The sequence below is a fragment of the Danio rerio genome, chromosome 7 (assembly GCF_049306965.1).
Source record: "Danio rerio strain Tuebingen ecotype United States chromosome 7, GRCz12tu, whole genome shotgun sequence".
NCBI lineage: Eukaryota > Metazoa > Chordata > Actinopteri > Cypriniformes > Danionidae > Danio > Danio rerio.
The window spans coordinates 38,182,122-38,196,146 of record NC_133182.1 but is presented as its reverse complement, the minus strand read 5'-3'; the positions used below and the strand labels follow the sequence as shown (position 1 = coordinate 38,196,146).

Below are 14,025 nucleotides of genomic sequence, written 5' to 3'. Positions count from 1 at the left end.
AAAAATTTCACTATCTATAATCCTTAATAATAACTCATGTATAGCAGTCCCACAACATTCTGTAAATATTGCCACTGTAATGCACAGTACAGTAAAGTTATGAGCTTATTGCCACTACATCTTTGACAACATGATATTGCTGCCTTCAGTGATTTCCTAAAGAGAAATACCAAAAAATAAAGTAACTGGAATAACTCCAGCAGTCACGATCGTCTGATCTCATATGAAGCAAGAGCTCATGATGACGTGTGCAGGTGCTGTAGTGCTGTTCCATTTCTTAGGGGTAAATTTTGAAGCCCTTCACCTTCACAATCTGTTTCAAGGGCTAAGGAGAAGGGGTAGGGGTACAAAAATAGAATTGGGATTGGGCCTCAGTGTACCCTCTGTGCTTGGTTGCGACAGGAAGGACATTTGCTGGTAAAAAAAATGTGACAGAAAACATATTGATGGTTCATTTTGCTGTGGAGACTTGAATTGTAAGTAAGCTAAAGGAAAATGAGTGAATGAGTGATTATGGGATACATAGGTTAAGCCTAACAGTTTGAGTGGCAATGTACTTTATAATGATTTCAAATTATTATATTACAATGAATTAGTATTTCGGTGCTACACACCCTTTTTTTTTTTTTTTTTTTTTTTTTTTTGCTTGTTCAAACTACTTATTTAAAAATGAGCTGAAACAACACAATTCTTGAGATTTCTTTGGAACAACTTTTTTCATGTTTAATCCACATAAATTTGTTAAATTGTTAAGTTAACTTATTCGATTTGTGTCGGGACAACATTAATGAATTATGTGGAACCCTGCATTTTTTTACAGTGCTGTGATTCACATCTTAAATACAGCCAATATTTTATCATACGATTCTTGTTCTAAATATGCCTATTATTATACTCTTAAACTGTTGTTTCACTGAATTACATTCTTTATTGTTTTATTCTTTATACACACACACACACACACACACACACACACACACACACACACACACACACACACACACACACGTTTTCAGACAAATGGCTTTTTCCTATGCAATGAATAATGCACATACATATGTCTGCAATACGTGTTTAGTTATTGGAAGACTAGGTTATGTGCATATGAGAGAATGGGCAGAGCTTGGTTATGAATTGGAAAATTCCATAACAATTATTAACCAGTGTTGGTGATGTCCCTGTGTTACTGTGAGGCACTGGTAGCTTGTGTTCACTAAATATAGCAGTTTAAGTGTTCTGGGTTAAACTGTAAAAAATGGTGGTTTCCACACAATCGATTTAAAACATGAAGTTGGAAAACATTAGGTTTTTGGGGGGACAACTTAAATTTTGTTTCAGTTCATTTTAAATATGAAGTTTAAACAAACAACAAACAGAATTTTCTGAGTGCATGATACATATCGAGAGTCAATCTGTTGCATTAATGTAAAATTGCTTTGTCTGGTAATACTACATTGTACATAAGCTTCACACACTAATATCCTCAAATTCAGTCTCTCTGCAATAAAATCACTTCATATAGATCTGGATGCTCTCTGCCATAAAAAATAAACACCTAGATCCTGTAGTTTAATTTATTGCAAGGTATAGCTCAGCATGTTTTTGTAAGGAATGATTACTGGTATTCTCTAAACTAATTGTTTACGACACTTGTTGTTATTCTTGTTATAATCTAACCTAAATTGATTTATAAATAAACTAAACTAGTCTTTATGAATATTAATATTAAAATCATGATACCACAGAGTTAGTTTTTTTAAACAGTATACAAAATGTTTATGCGTTAATAATGAACAAATATAACATAACGGAAATAATACAAGCACATATAAAATGCTTAATTACTTTTAAACTGTGTGAGAAGTTGGTGACTCACACCCAGGACAATTATGATTTTATGGTTAGTTTAATTAGGAAAATGTCTGTAATTATGCAAGCATTATTTTCCCCTGTGATGATTGCTGTCTGTATATACAGTATAGGGTGAAGTTCACAGCAGGCCCGTGGCGTTTATCAGCTTTCTCTTTTCCTGCTTTTTTTCAGACTTAAGTGACAGAACAGAAATGACACAGAAACATGATATTAAATTGCTCTGGCAATGAATACCTTTGAAACTCTTTTTCAACCAAAAAATCGGACACCAGCTCAATGTTCAGGTTGGTTGAATTATGGCTTCGTGTTCACTAATGATTTACCCAACTGACTCACCCTGTTGACTAAAAGAGAGGGGAAAAAAGGAAAATATGAGTCCTGACCTTTTGTGGAGGTCACTTTACTAGCACAGGAGCAAAGGTCAGACTCTGAATAGCACAAGTCTAATGGTGAGTTTAAAAAATGACGGAAATGACAGGACAGATTAAGAGAGAGAGAGAACCAGAATAGGGTGGAGGAGTGAAAGTGTAAAATAACCTTAAGCTTAGTCACGGCATATTTGGATACTTTCCTATATGAAAGCTGCACACATTTACGTTTACGTACATTAACATAATATTGTCACACTTTACAATGAGGTTACATTTATGCATTTACCTACAGTACATTTACTAATTATGATTAATAATTGTACATCACTTATGGTAATAATTGTACATCACTTATGGTATAGTTTAGGTCATTATTCACTGTATTAACAAATCATTTTAAACTAAACTACAAACTTTAATAAACTACTAATTAGCTGTTTATTAATAGGTAAAAGTTGGGTTTAGGTTGAGGGATGTGAAATAAGATAATACTTTATTACTACTAATGAACAGTTAATATTTTAACAAAAGGAAGGTAAGAAGCCAGTAGTTAGTAGCATTTATTGTAACCCAAACTAAAGTGTCAACTTTTACTAATGCATTATTACAATCCAAAATTGTGCTTGCTAACATTAGTTAATGAGCTAATTTGCAATTAATAGCTGTATTTCCATTAGCTAACATTAACAAAGATGAGTAAATACTGTAATACGTGTGTTTTTCATTGTTTGTTTGTGTTTGTAACTAAAATAACAAAAAGGTGCAGTAGGTGATTGTCTTCATGAATATATTTTGTTGTGCTGGTTGAATGTTTGTGCGCACATGTGTGCCACATTCAAGTGCACAGAAGAGAGAGAGCGGTAAAGATGAATACTAAATCAAAACTTTAAACTTTAAAATCCTGAATCAATATTGGAATTACTTTTGGATGTTGGAGGAAGGAAGACACCATGGCTGAAGTATTTCTTTTAGACAAGTAATGTTATGTTTTAAAACTACTTTTGTCACACAAAGCTGATGTAGATGTTATTGTTACAAATGGGTTATATGCCCTGAAGTGTTGTTCAGCAACTGAAATCTTCTGGCGAACGATTGATGTGACTATTTTCAGTTTCATAAGGGACTTTTACAGCATCGATAATCTCGATTTTTATTTAGTTTAAAGACAAAACGTATTTCATAAGTTATTGTACCCTTAGTGCTGGGTTGCGACATAAAGGGCATTTGCGGGTAAAACATGGGCCAGAAAACATAGTGGTGGTTCATTTTGCTTTGGAGACCCCTAAAGGAAAAAAAACTGAGTAAGCTAAAGGAAGGTGAGTGAATGAGTGATTGAGAACTAAATAAATGGGATAAATGGGTTAAGCCTAAAAGTTTGAGTGGCAACGTACTTTATAATAGTCAAAGTAAATAGTGCTATTCCACCTAGCCTGCTTTACTGAGGTGAAGTTGGTTATATATTCACATTGGTTCATTTTTGATCAATGACAACCTGTGACATGCTTTCTATATTGTTGACCATGCTACTTTGAATATTCGCTCTGAAAAAAGCATGTTATTATGACTTAGTAATAAGTGTAATTCTTGCACCCCATAGACCTACCACTAAGCATACAGTAGTGGCTTTAGGACAAAGCAAGTGAGAAAGTGAGACCAGCGATCCTTGCATGCATAAAAAACAGCACATTATGACAAGTTTTTTTTTGCTAACTACATAACTGAAACTGTGCTAGATAAAATTCAGTTTTTCGTTCAGAATTGTAGTATTATAAAGTACTATAATGTTTTCTTACTGGCGAATGGCATGATCTAGTGTGTTGTCTACTGTCATCTTTAATGTGTGCGTTCCTGATTTGAGGAGGCGTGTCTTTGGACGGCAGGGGAGGGACTGTGTTTTTAAAGCTATTATGCTAAACGGTTAGTATTTTGACTGATCACCTACTGCACCTTTAACCACTGGAACCACTTTTTAACTGCTTTGCAGCTTTAATTTGACTTTAAAATGTGCATTTTAGTTATATAAATAGAGCACATAATCTCTTGAAATGTTACTACGTCCTTTCTTTTTCATGACACCAGTGGATGTTATATTTTAACTATTAATGGAATCTAAATGAATAAAAATGAGGTGAGAAAAGGGGAAAGACAGATGCATGTTATTACTTAAAGTTTTTTTAGTAGACACGTTAATATATTTTGCATGACCAGTTAGAAAAAAGATGGAATGGGTTTGCAAGAGCCAATATCACTAATTACTCAGTGACTGAAAGCAAGCCAAAATACTTAAAACACTGAATGCAAGACAGTTCTTGTTATAATTAATTACATTTTTTACATTCCATTAATTTTTTATCTGTAGAAAGAAAGAAAACATTGTTTTTTTCATCATATATCCTTCTTGCATAGTAACCTTCTAAATACTAGAATTGCTCTATTTATAATAATAATGTTTATAATCATATGCATTTTTAGATGGACCCATTGTGTTTGTGTGTTGCTGTGCATGAGGTGTGGGAGTGTTGTGCTGCCTCATGCTGGGTCATGTTTGTGTGAGAGCTTCTTTCCCTCAGAGATCTGATAGATTACACTCGTCATTGCCGCAGGCTTCAGTCCTCTGGCTTGATATTCACCCTCATAAAATTTGAAAAGAGATTTTGGCATTAAATGAGCGGTTAATTTACATCTTGGGCACATCAATTAACTCATATTAGCGAGAATCATGTCAGTTTGTGTCTGATTTGTATCATCTTGAATGAGAAATACTGTTTATTTTAAGTGTTAAGTATGTGTTATCTTCTGTTTAATGATGATGCCTGAATAAATATATATACTTTTTTTTTTTGAACAGACAGCCTTGTGAGTCATGGTGCTTGAAATGTTTGCAGTTGCTGTGCTCCCTGTTATGCTTTTTTATTTCATAAATTCTCCCCTTTAGCTGGATTTTTAAATAGGAATGATGCAATACTGTAACTTTCTAATCCATATATGCTCTGCTTTTTGTCCTTGGTACAATATTTCTTTCCTATCCTTAAAGGGATAGTTCACCCTTAAATGAAAAATCTGTCATTATTTATGAACACTTGTGTTGTTCAAAGACTTGTTTGACTAACTTTCTTGCTTTGAAACACAAAAGAACTAGTTTAAAAATGTGTCTTTGGTGATTTTTTTGCAGTAATGTTATTACACTGCTGCTTGCATGTTCATCGGCAGTTTTAAAGCAAACTGTCCTGTGTTCATGAGTTGGGTTCATGAATTGATGTAGGCTACTCTTAGTGTTGGGTTGTGACCGGAAGGGTATGCGCTACAGTAAACATATGCCAGAGTAATTGGTGGTTCATTCCACTATGGCGACCCCTAATAATTATAATTCCTTTCATTTATATAGAGCTTTTCAGGACACTCAAAGCACTTTACACATTTTTGGGGGGAATCTCCTTATCCACCACCAGTGTGCAGCATCCGCCTGTATGACACGACACACAGAGTGAGGAAGCCAATTATGATATGGAAATGGTTTGGAGGCCTATTTGGCTAGGATGCCGGGGTAAACCTCTATTCTTTTTCGAAGAACATCCTGAGATTTTAACGACCACACAGAGTCAGGACCTCGATTTAACTTCTCATCCGAAAGATGGCACTCATTGAGTAAAATAGAGTCCCCATCAATATACTGGGGCCTTTGGACTTAAGGCACACCGGGAAGCTTTTTGCTCACGTTTTTCGTCAACGTTTAACGCCTCGTGCCTTAATAAAGGGCGCCAATGCGATTGTGCACACCAATGCGCAAAATGGCAGGCGCAAAAGCATCATTTTTAAGGAAACTCCTCATGCTCTTTTTTTTTTTGTTGTGACGCGCCACATCAAAACCTTCTCCACCAATCAGATTGCTGTCAGTGATTTTGCATACTCTTCTGCTCGACACTTAAAAATCGCTTGGATTTGAGTCAGAAAAAACGTCTTGAAAATCGCTGACGATAAACGCAAACAAAAAGCGTCCCGGTTTGTACAAGCTTTCACACAAACCGCTGGTTGAGCACCCCCTGCTGGTCTCACGAACACCACTTCTGGCAGTAACCTAGTGTACCCATGTGGTCTCCCATCCAGGTACTGACCGAGCGCAGCCTTGTTTAGCTTCAGTGGGCAACCCTGTGAGTTGAAGAGAGCTAGCTCCTAGCTAATAAATCAGGCACTAAGCCAAAGGATAGTAAGTAATTGTTCAAACACAACCTTAAAACATGGTCTAAAATTGAGATTTTTTAAAATATAATATCACTTTCTGCGTGTATTTGTAAGTACTCATTGCCGGATTAACATAAAGGCTAGGTGGAGGAAGTACAGGGCCGTAGATTCGCTTGAGAATTAATTTGTGCCATGACGCCAGGAAACGCAAGTAGATAATGTGACGTATTCTGTTCAGCTTGGTAGTGTTAAAAACATAAACGGCACTACATCAGGGGTAAGTATGCCTGTAACCCAATCAGAACTTTGAATAGCCCCCAAAAAGCGTGACCAGGGTTTCCATTTTTTCCAGAACAGTTTCATATTTTGCCTTTACCACAAGAACAGCCTAATCAAAGATAGGCCAACCAAGCTTGTTTTCGAACAAAAAATGTACCATTCATACACTATTTGTTATTGGTTAACTTGCAGTAAGAGACGCAAGAATAGGCAGAATCATGCCAAATAGACTAATAACTGAAGCGCTGTATTAGCAGCACATCCATGCAAACCTTCCCACAGATATATACTTCCCTCAGTCTTACTGAATCAGTTTGAATGCAAACATTTTTATCAACTCATCTGATTCTAAAAAATAATGCCAGCCTGCAGTAATTGACTCACAAGATTGCATTTATAGGTTCATTTAGAGATTTTTGCACAATTCTCTACTAAACCTTGGGTGCTGACTGTTCTTTAACTTGCTGGGCTAAAATCATTTATCATTATAGATGTTATATATAAATACAATGTACTCATATACTCAATCCTCAATTATTAAACTACCCTTGTCTGGGTCACCTGTGTGTACTGATGTCATTGTTTTAGTAAAAACTAAATAGTCCACAGACCAACCTCACCTAACAACAGGCATGTTAATTATTGAAGTCTGTCTGTGTATGTGTGTGTGACCTTACCAATCAATATGGGTCTTTATGTGTATGACCCGACTTATCAAGTCGTGTGTGTGCTCTTGGCTTATCAAAATGCCCTCTGGCTGCCAAATAGTATCTCATCTGCCTGTTAAGAGCAGGTCTTATCTTCCTCAGCTCTACCTTTGCACCTAGTGTCACAGCGTCCTGTTTGCTAAAGCCCATATCTGCCTTCACAGTCATCTCTCTCTCTCTCTCTCTCTCTCTCTCCCTCTCTCCAAGCACAAACGCACTCTCTATCTCTCTCTGTCTGCCTTCATTCTGGATTGATGTGATCCTGGCTGCTTGCTATTGATCAAGAGCTTGTTTTTTGATTACCTGCATGCACTGAGAGTTGGTCATTGCATCTGCAGGTCCACAAAAAAATTAAATGTACAAATTAAAGTGGTCTGTGGTTGACTAATGTTTATTTCAAGTTTGTAAAAGGCTTAAAGATGCATGAATAGCCACGTTGTTGTATTATTGCTGTGATTTTATCCATGCAGCCGCATTATTAATTCAAACAAATCTCTTTAACAATGCAGACTTTCAATGCAAAAATATATAAAGCCATTGAGGTGTGCCAGCATTGCGCTTTAGGGGGAGCAAAAGGTCCAGTGTGTGGAAATCCAGGACACAGCAAGTTTTTGGTGTTAGTATGAGCATGACATAAATACAATGCTCTCTGAGGGAAACATGGGGGAAAAGTATTTATGAACTAAAAAGCATGGACAGAGAAAAAGTAGTGATAAAGTGCAGAAAAAATGTAAACTTGAGTTACTTTTGAAAGAAATTTTCCCTTTTTTATAATGTCATTGTTTTGAAAAACAAGTTAATATTTTCAAAGTTGATATTTGAAGTAATATTCTACGGCTAAATCACATCAGTTGAGAATATGGTTGTGGGATATTGGTAAAATCTAGCATTGCGTTTTTTTTTTTTTTTGTTTGTTTTTTTCGATATATATTATGATGTGAACACAATTTTACCAGATGACTTACGGTGCTTTCACTCCTGTGAATTGATTCAGTTGTTCCGAAACAGGGATTACAATTGTTACATTGTTGCTCTTTGCTCTTGGTGCGGATTGCTTTTACACGGCAAAGTTTCTAAACGAACCAAAAGAGCTAAAACAAGTCACAAGTGAGTAAACTCCTGGTGGTTTGGTGGTGCTTGACACAATAGTATCTGGATGCAGCCTTTATGATGCAAGCTGCGATTGCATCACTCAGCGATGCAATGTAAGACACAATGCACTCAATGGAGTGAGTGACGTCACTGCGATGGGTAGGGTAAGGGGTGGGGTTAGGTGAGCGGATTAAAAAGCATTGGATGCAGCTCAGATTGCACTGCACCGAGTCTGCAGCCAGACCCCTCTCTTTGACAAGGTGTGTGCGACGTGTCTGAAGAGCGAGGAGGGATGCAGTAGGGAGGGGTGAGAAGGCTGCGCAAAGTATTTGCGGACCAGTAACGAGATGCACTATTGCCGATAGATTATCACTCGTTTGGGTTAGGGTTATGCAATTGCGGAAGACTCCCGAAACTTCTGAGAGACTTAGAATGTCTGTTGAATGCCCTACTCATAATTCTCTCTTCATAAAGACGTATGCCTATTACATATCTATAAAACACTGTGATATAACCGAGCTCGGATTGTATCACTTTCTCACAACAATCGATCCGCTTCAGAGGTTGTTTCAATCGAGCCGAGACCACTTCATTCAAGCGATCTCAGAGCAATTGTTTGCCAAATGAACCGTGCTAACTGGGCAAACGAGACAGGTTCCGAAACAAAAGTATAGGTGTGAAAGCACCCTTAATATCTCTATTTGGAAAGTAATTGGTAAGTAATTTGGAAAAAGTGCATCTCCATAAAATCTAATAAACCATCTATAAACTTTTTGGGGTCCCCCGACACATTTTCGTTGTGGTCTGTGCTATTTGCAGTGCATTTCTTTATTAGCATGTGTTGTGAGAATTTTTATGCTTAACAAACTATAAATACAATCAGGAAAAGGATACAACTAAATAAAGTGTTTTATCATTTCCTGAGCCACAAGTATTCAAGTACAGTAACTGCATGATCAAAATAATTCAATAGATGTAATCATTGTCATTAAAGTCACAAATGGTGCAATTTCTTATGCCTAAATGCTTTTAAGGTCATTATACAATCACAGGCATCAAAAACACATGCAAATTATGAATTATAATACAAAATCAATATTGCACATCCTGTGATGTGACTATTGCGAAGGATTATATTACGAAATCGATGCTGAAACTATATATTATGCAGCCCTAGTTGTAAATGTATGTTTTGTGAATATGTGTCAGTCCGAGGCGGTGGGCTTTTCCAGCAAAGTCTCAGTTCCTCTTAAGGTACCTGTAGTTCCTCCTCTATTTTAACTACTTAAGGAGTTTTTCATTCCTGAAGTCACATGGTAAGAAAAAAACAAACATTGTTGTAAAGCTATTCTTGTAAAGCAGCCTTAGATACAATATGATTTCAAAATGTAAACAAATCTTTAAATAAAATGTTGAATTTAGTTCAGTGTGCACTATAGTATGTACTGTGTATAGGTCTAAACTGAATATTTCACTGGTCTATTACACTAAGGTGCTTGTAATGTTATAATTAATTGCTGTAATGTATTTACTTAAAATGTCGTGAGGCATTTGAAACTGAATTATTAAACTATGCATTGTTCTTTCTTGTAAGAAAGAGCGAGAGATGTTGAGCACACTGCACCTTTGCTACAACCTGCCAACACTAATATTTCATCTATCACTCCCCTCTCTTTACCTGTCAGCACAGATCTTCAGAACTATCTTTAATTTTACACACACACTGAATTCTATCAGTTAAATGTCTAATATATGTGTAGTATATCCAGCTGAGCCAACAAATTTCTCCAAGTTTTATTCTGTTTGCCCCTGTGGAGACATGCTCAGCATTCAGGACTAGATATCTTGACATTCGGCTGCAGCACAGAATGTACTGTTTGATTTTAGTCGTTGTTTTCTTTTTTACTGTGATCAAACAGTATGCATACACAGTTTAAAGATTTGGGGTTTAATTAATTTTATAAATTAATAATTTATTAATTAATACGTTTTTTGGTCAGGATACATTTAATTTTCATTACGACAATAAAGACATGTACAGTGTTACTAAAAAAATATATTTTCCAAACACTAAAAAAAACTTTGTTTATGGTTAATGGATTCCACTCAAGTATTATGCATTTAGAATTACATTACCTGATCCTAGTTAAAATAGCATCAAATAATAACTTGACTTTAAGTTGATCATTTGGAAAAGTTGGCAGAAGGTAGATTTTTCAATGCATCATCTGTTGAACTTCATCCCAGCCATCACAAATACTGCAGAAGAAAGAAAAATCATGGTTTGGGTTTACATTCAGCATGAGGGCATGTGAGAGATCTGCAAAGTGGATGGCAACATCAACAGCCTGCGGTATCAAGGCATTTGTGCTGCACATTACATTACAAACCACAGGAGAGGGCAAATTCTTCAGCAGGATAGAGCTACTTCTTATACCTCAGCCTCCACATCATAGTTCCTTAAAGCAAAGAAGGTCAAGGTGCTTCAAGATTGGCCAGCCCAGTCACCAGAGTTGCACATTATTGCGCATGTCTGGGGTAAGATGAAGGAGGAGGCATTGAAGATGAATCCAGATAATGTTGATGATCTCTGGGAGTCCTGCAAGAACGCTTTCTTGGCCATTCCAGGTGACTTCATCAAGTTATTAGAGTCATTGCAGAGATGTATGGCTGCAGTCCTCCAAGCTCATGGGAATCATACACAATGTTAATTCTTTTTCCACTGCACCATGACTTTATATTCTATACTGTACATTATTTCTGTTAAGTGACGACTTTTGTCTGGACAAAGTCAGACTTTACTGTGCTGATTAAATAATTTCAAATTAAGGCATGATCCTTTTTATTACGGTGAAATAAGTGTAATCTAGAGGCCTTAGTCTTTCATATAAGCCGCTTCTGATATCAAAGGATCAACTAGAAGTCAAGTTATAATTTGTTGTTCCTAAAACTTGGATAGGTAACAAGATTTTTGTCAGGTAATATATATATATTTTGGTTGTACGTGACTTGCCGCGTTAACAAAAAAAAATCACTGTTAATCTATTCTCAAAGTTGGGTTGGGAGCTGGGTCTATTCTACGCAAGCTATGATGACTTTCACCTTGATGTTTTAGTGCGGATGTATACCTGGCAGAATTGCTCTGTAGATGGCGAGAATGAATAGGTGGGGGAATACACTGTGTGTATTCCTACTGTGAAATTACCACATCAGACGTGACGTGCACCTGTAGAGTTTATGCATTCGAGTAAACCATACAAATAAAATAGAGCGGGTGCTTTTTAAAATGAATGATGGTGAATGAAACTCAAACCGGTGTGCTGTCTGACAAAAAAGTGCTCTTCTGAATCAAATCAGTGGGATGCCTTTCTGGATCTTTCACTTACTTCGAAGACATACTGACTACGCTCACTTGGACATCTTTAATCTAGTTATTTGCCTTTATATACAATAATATAATTAATGTGTTTATGTGAAGTGCATTCATGTAAGAGTTTCCTGTAATTTTGGATGACTTAAACTGTAGTTCAGCACTTTCACTCATGAACATTTCCTTCATGCCCCCGTGACAAACTGGGGTATTAGACACAAATAAGGAGTAAGAACTGGTGAGAGTGTTATGGAATTTAATAATGCACGCCAAATAGATTGAAAAAAACTTCCGCATTTCGCAATATGTGTGTGTGTTTGTGTGTGTGTCTGTGTGTGTGGTCCTTTACTGACAGCCGCATGTCTGGATCTTGTCGGAAAATATGGCAAAAAGTCCTACATGACCGTAATTGTTTGATCGCGGTGTTTACTTCAATAATCCCCTTAATATATGCATACTCCACATGTCTTAATTCCATTTCTGTTTAGTTCAGTTATGACTTTAGTCAGATTAAAGTGATCAATAATTGCTGTTTGGAGTTTATGTAGGCCTACAGTTCAAAATTCATGTTTAACTGAATAAACAGTTGGTTAAAACAAGTACATTTTATTAAATATAATTTATTTTCATCACCAAATATCATCGTAGAACAGTTTCTCAAGCAGTTTGTGATGCATTTTGCATTCTGATGTCATTATTTGGGTAGCACACATATTATGAATGCCTTCTATAGAATTCAAATGAGCCATTTTAATCTAGATTTTTCTAGATTAATTCCAAGATTACAGTGAGATTATTCATTCATTCATTTTCTTTTCGCTTAGTCCCTATATTTATCTGGTATTTCCATAGCGGAATGAACCGCCAACTTATCCAGCACATGTTTTACACAGCGCATGCCCTTCTGGTAAATATCCATACACATTCACACTGAGATTAATCTAGATTATATATATATATATATATATATATATATATATATATATGGGATATGTATAAATACTTTTGAAAGTGCATGTGTGTGAACAGATTTTGTGTATACATGATTGTTTTGGTGGTTTTTGTCCATGAACATTCTCAGCCTAGCAAAACAGCTACTTTCAACTGTAACTTTTTTTCAAGCATTTTTGTGTTTTTAAAAGCATTCTCTTCTGTTTATTCTGGTGGTAAAAGTGCAACAGCCAGTGATTCCAAGACAAATGTTAGTTGAACAACTTAACAGATGATGTTGCTCAAGATACATTTGTTGTTGTTTTTTTTATCTTAATATAGACATATACTGCTGTTGATTATATTCATTTTTGGAGCAATCTGATGAGTAAACGCATGAATTGTAGAAATGCAGAGTCAGATGATGGATTACTGTTACTGATCAGTGATGTAAAGTAGTGTGGATGAATGTGTGGTCTTGCCTGGGAAGTGTTTATCAACTGTGAGTAGAGAGGGTTCAGTGGAACGCTTAACCGTAGCACATGGATGGATTGTACTAGAGAGGCTACTGATGTAACAGGACAAACAAGTCAGTCAGAGCAGTGTAAAAGAGAAGAGGGCTTTTTTCTAGAAGTCAGGATGATGAAATATGAGGCATTATTCTCCTCACTGTTATTCTCCCACCGAAGTGATGACATGAAAACAGAAAACCCTCATATAGCCCAAAGAGCTGCCAGCCTCCTACATCAATTCAAGCTCTTTCCATTCTTAACAAGTCAAACAGGCCTGCAGACTGACCAAACCCCTTTCTACCTCAAAAACACAGCAGTAATCCAACACTTTCTCGTACCTAAGAATCAAAGACATCTTTAAATTAAGTCTTTTTGTTAGATACACATTATTCTACGCACTTTTGTAGTAAAGGCATTGTAGTTATGTTGTGTTTGTTGACTGTTTCTTGTGTTTCTTTTCATCCTGTGTTGAAGGATTACATGACAATATTTCTGCTAAAATCTGAAAACATTTTTGCCCATCATTTATAGGACAATTAAGTATGAAAAGGTAAACTTTTGGAAACTTTTTTTAAAAAAATTTTGTTATTTTCTCTGTGTACATTTTAAAAAATGTTACATCTTCAATCTAACCCAGGTAGGCTTATTCTGAAAATGTACCAATATATATGTTTCTGGAGAGCGCCAAATACGTCCCCGCAGGTATCTCTAAT

General features: G+C 36.0%; 1 long non-coding RNA gene across 2 annotated transcripts in view; it reads left to right on the top strand.

The window, feature by feature from the left end:
- LOC141375405 (uncharacterized) overlaps positions 1-14,025 on the top strand; it is a 180,928-nt gene that overhangs the window by 119,310 nt on the left and 47,593 nt on the right. The window contains exon 4 of one of the 2 annotated variants that reach the window (XR_012383412.1): positions 2,044-2,156. The exons of the other annotated variant lie outside the window; for it this stretch is intronic. This is a non-coding gene — a long non-coding RNA (uncharacterized lncRNA). Of the gene's footprint in view, positions 1-2,043; positions 2,157-14,025 lie in introns of those variants that run through there. 2 annotated transcript variants of the gene reach the window in all.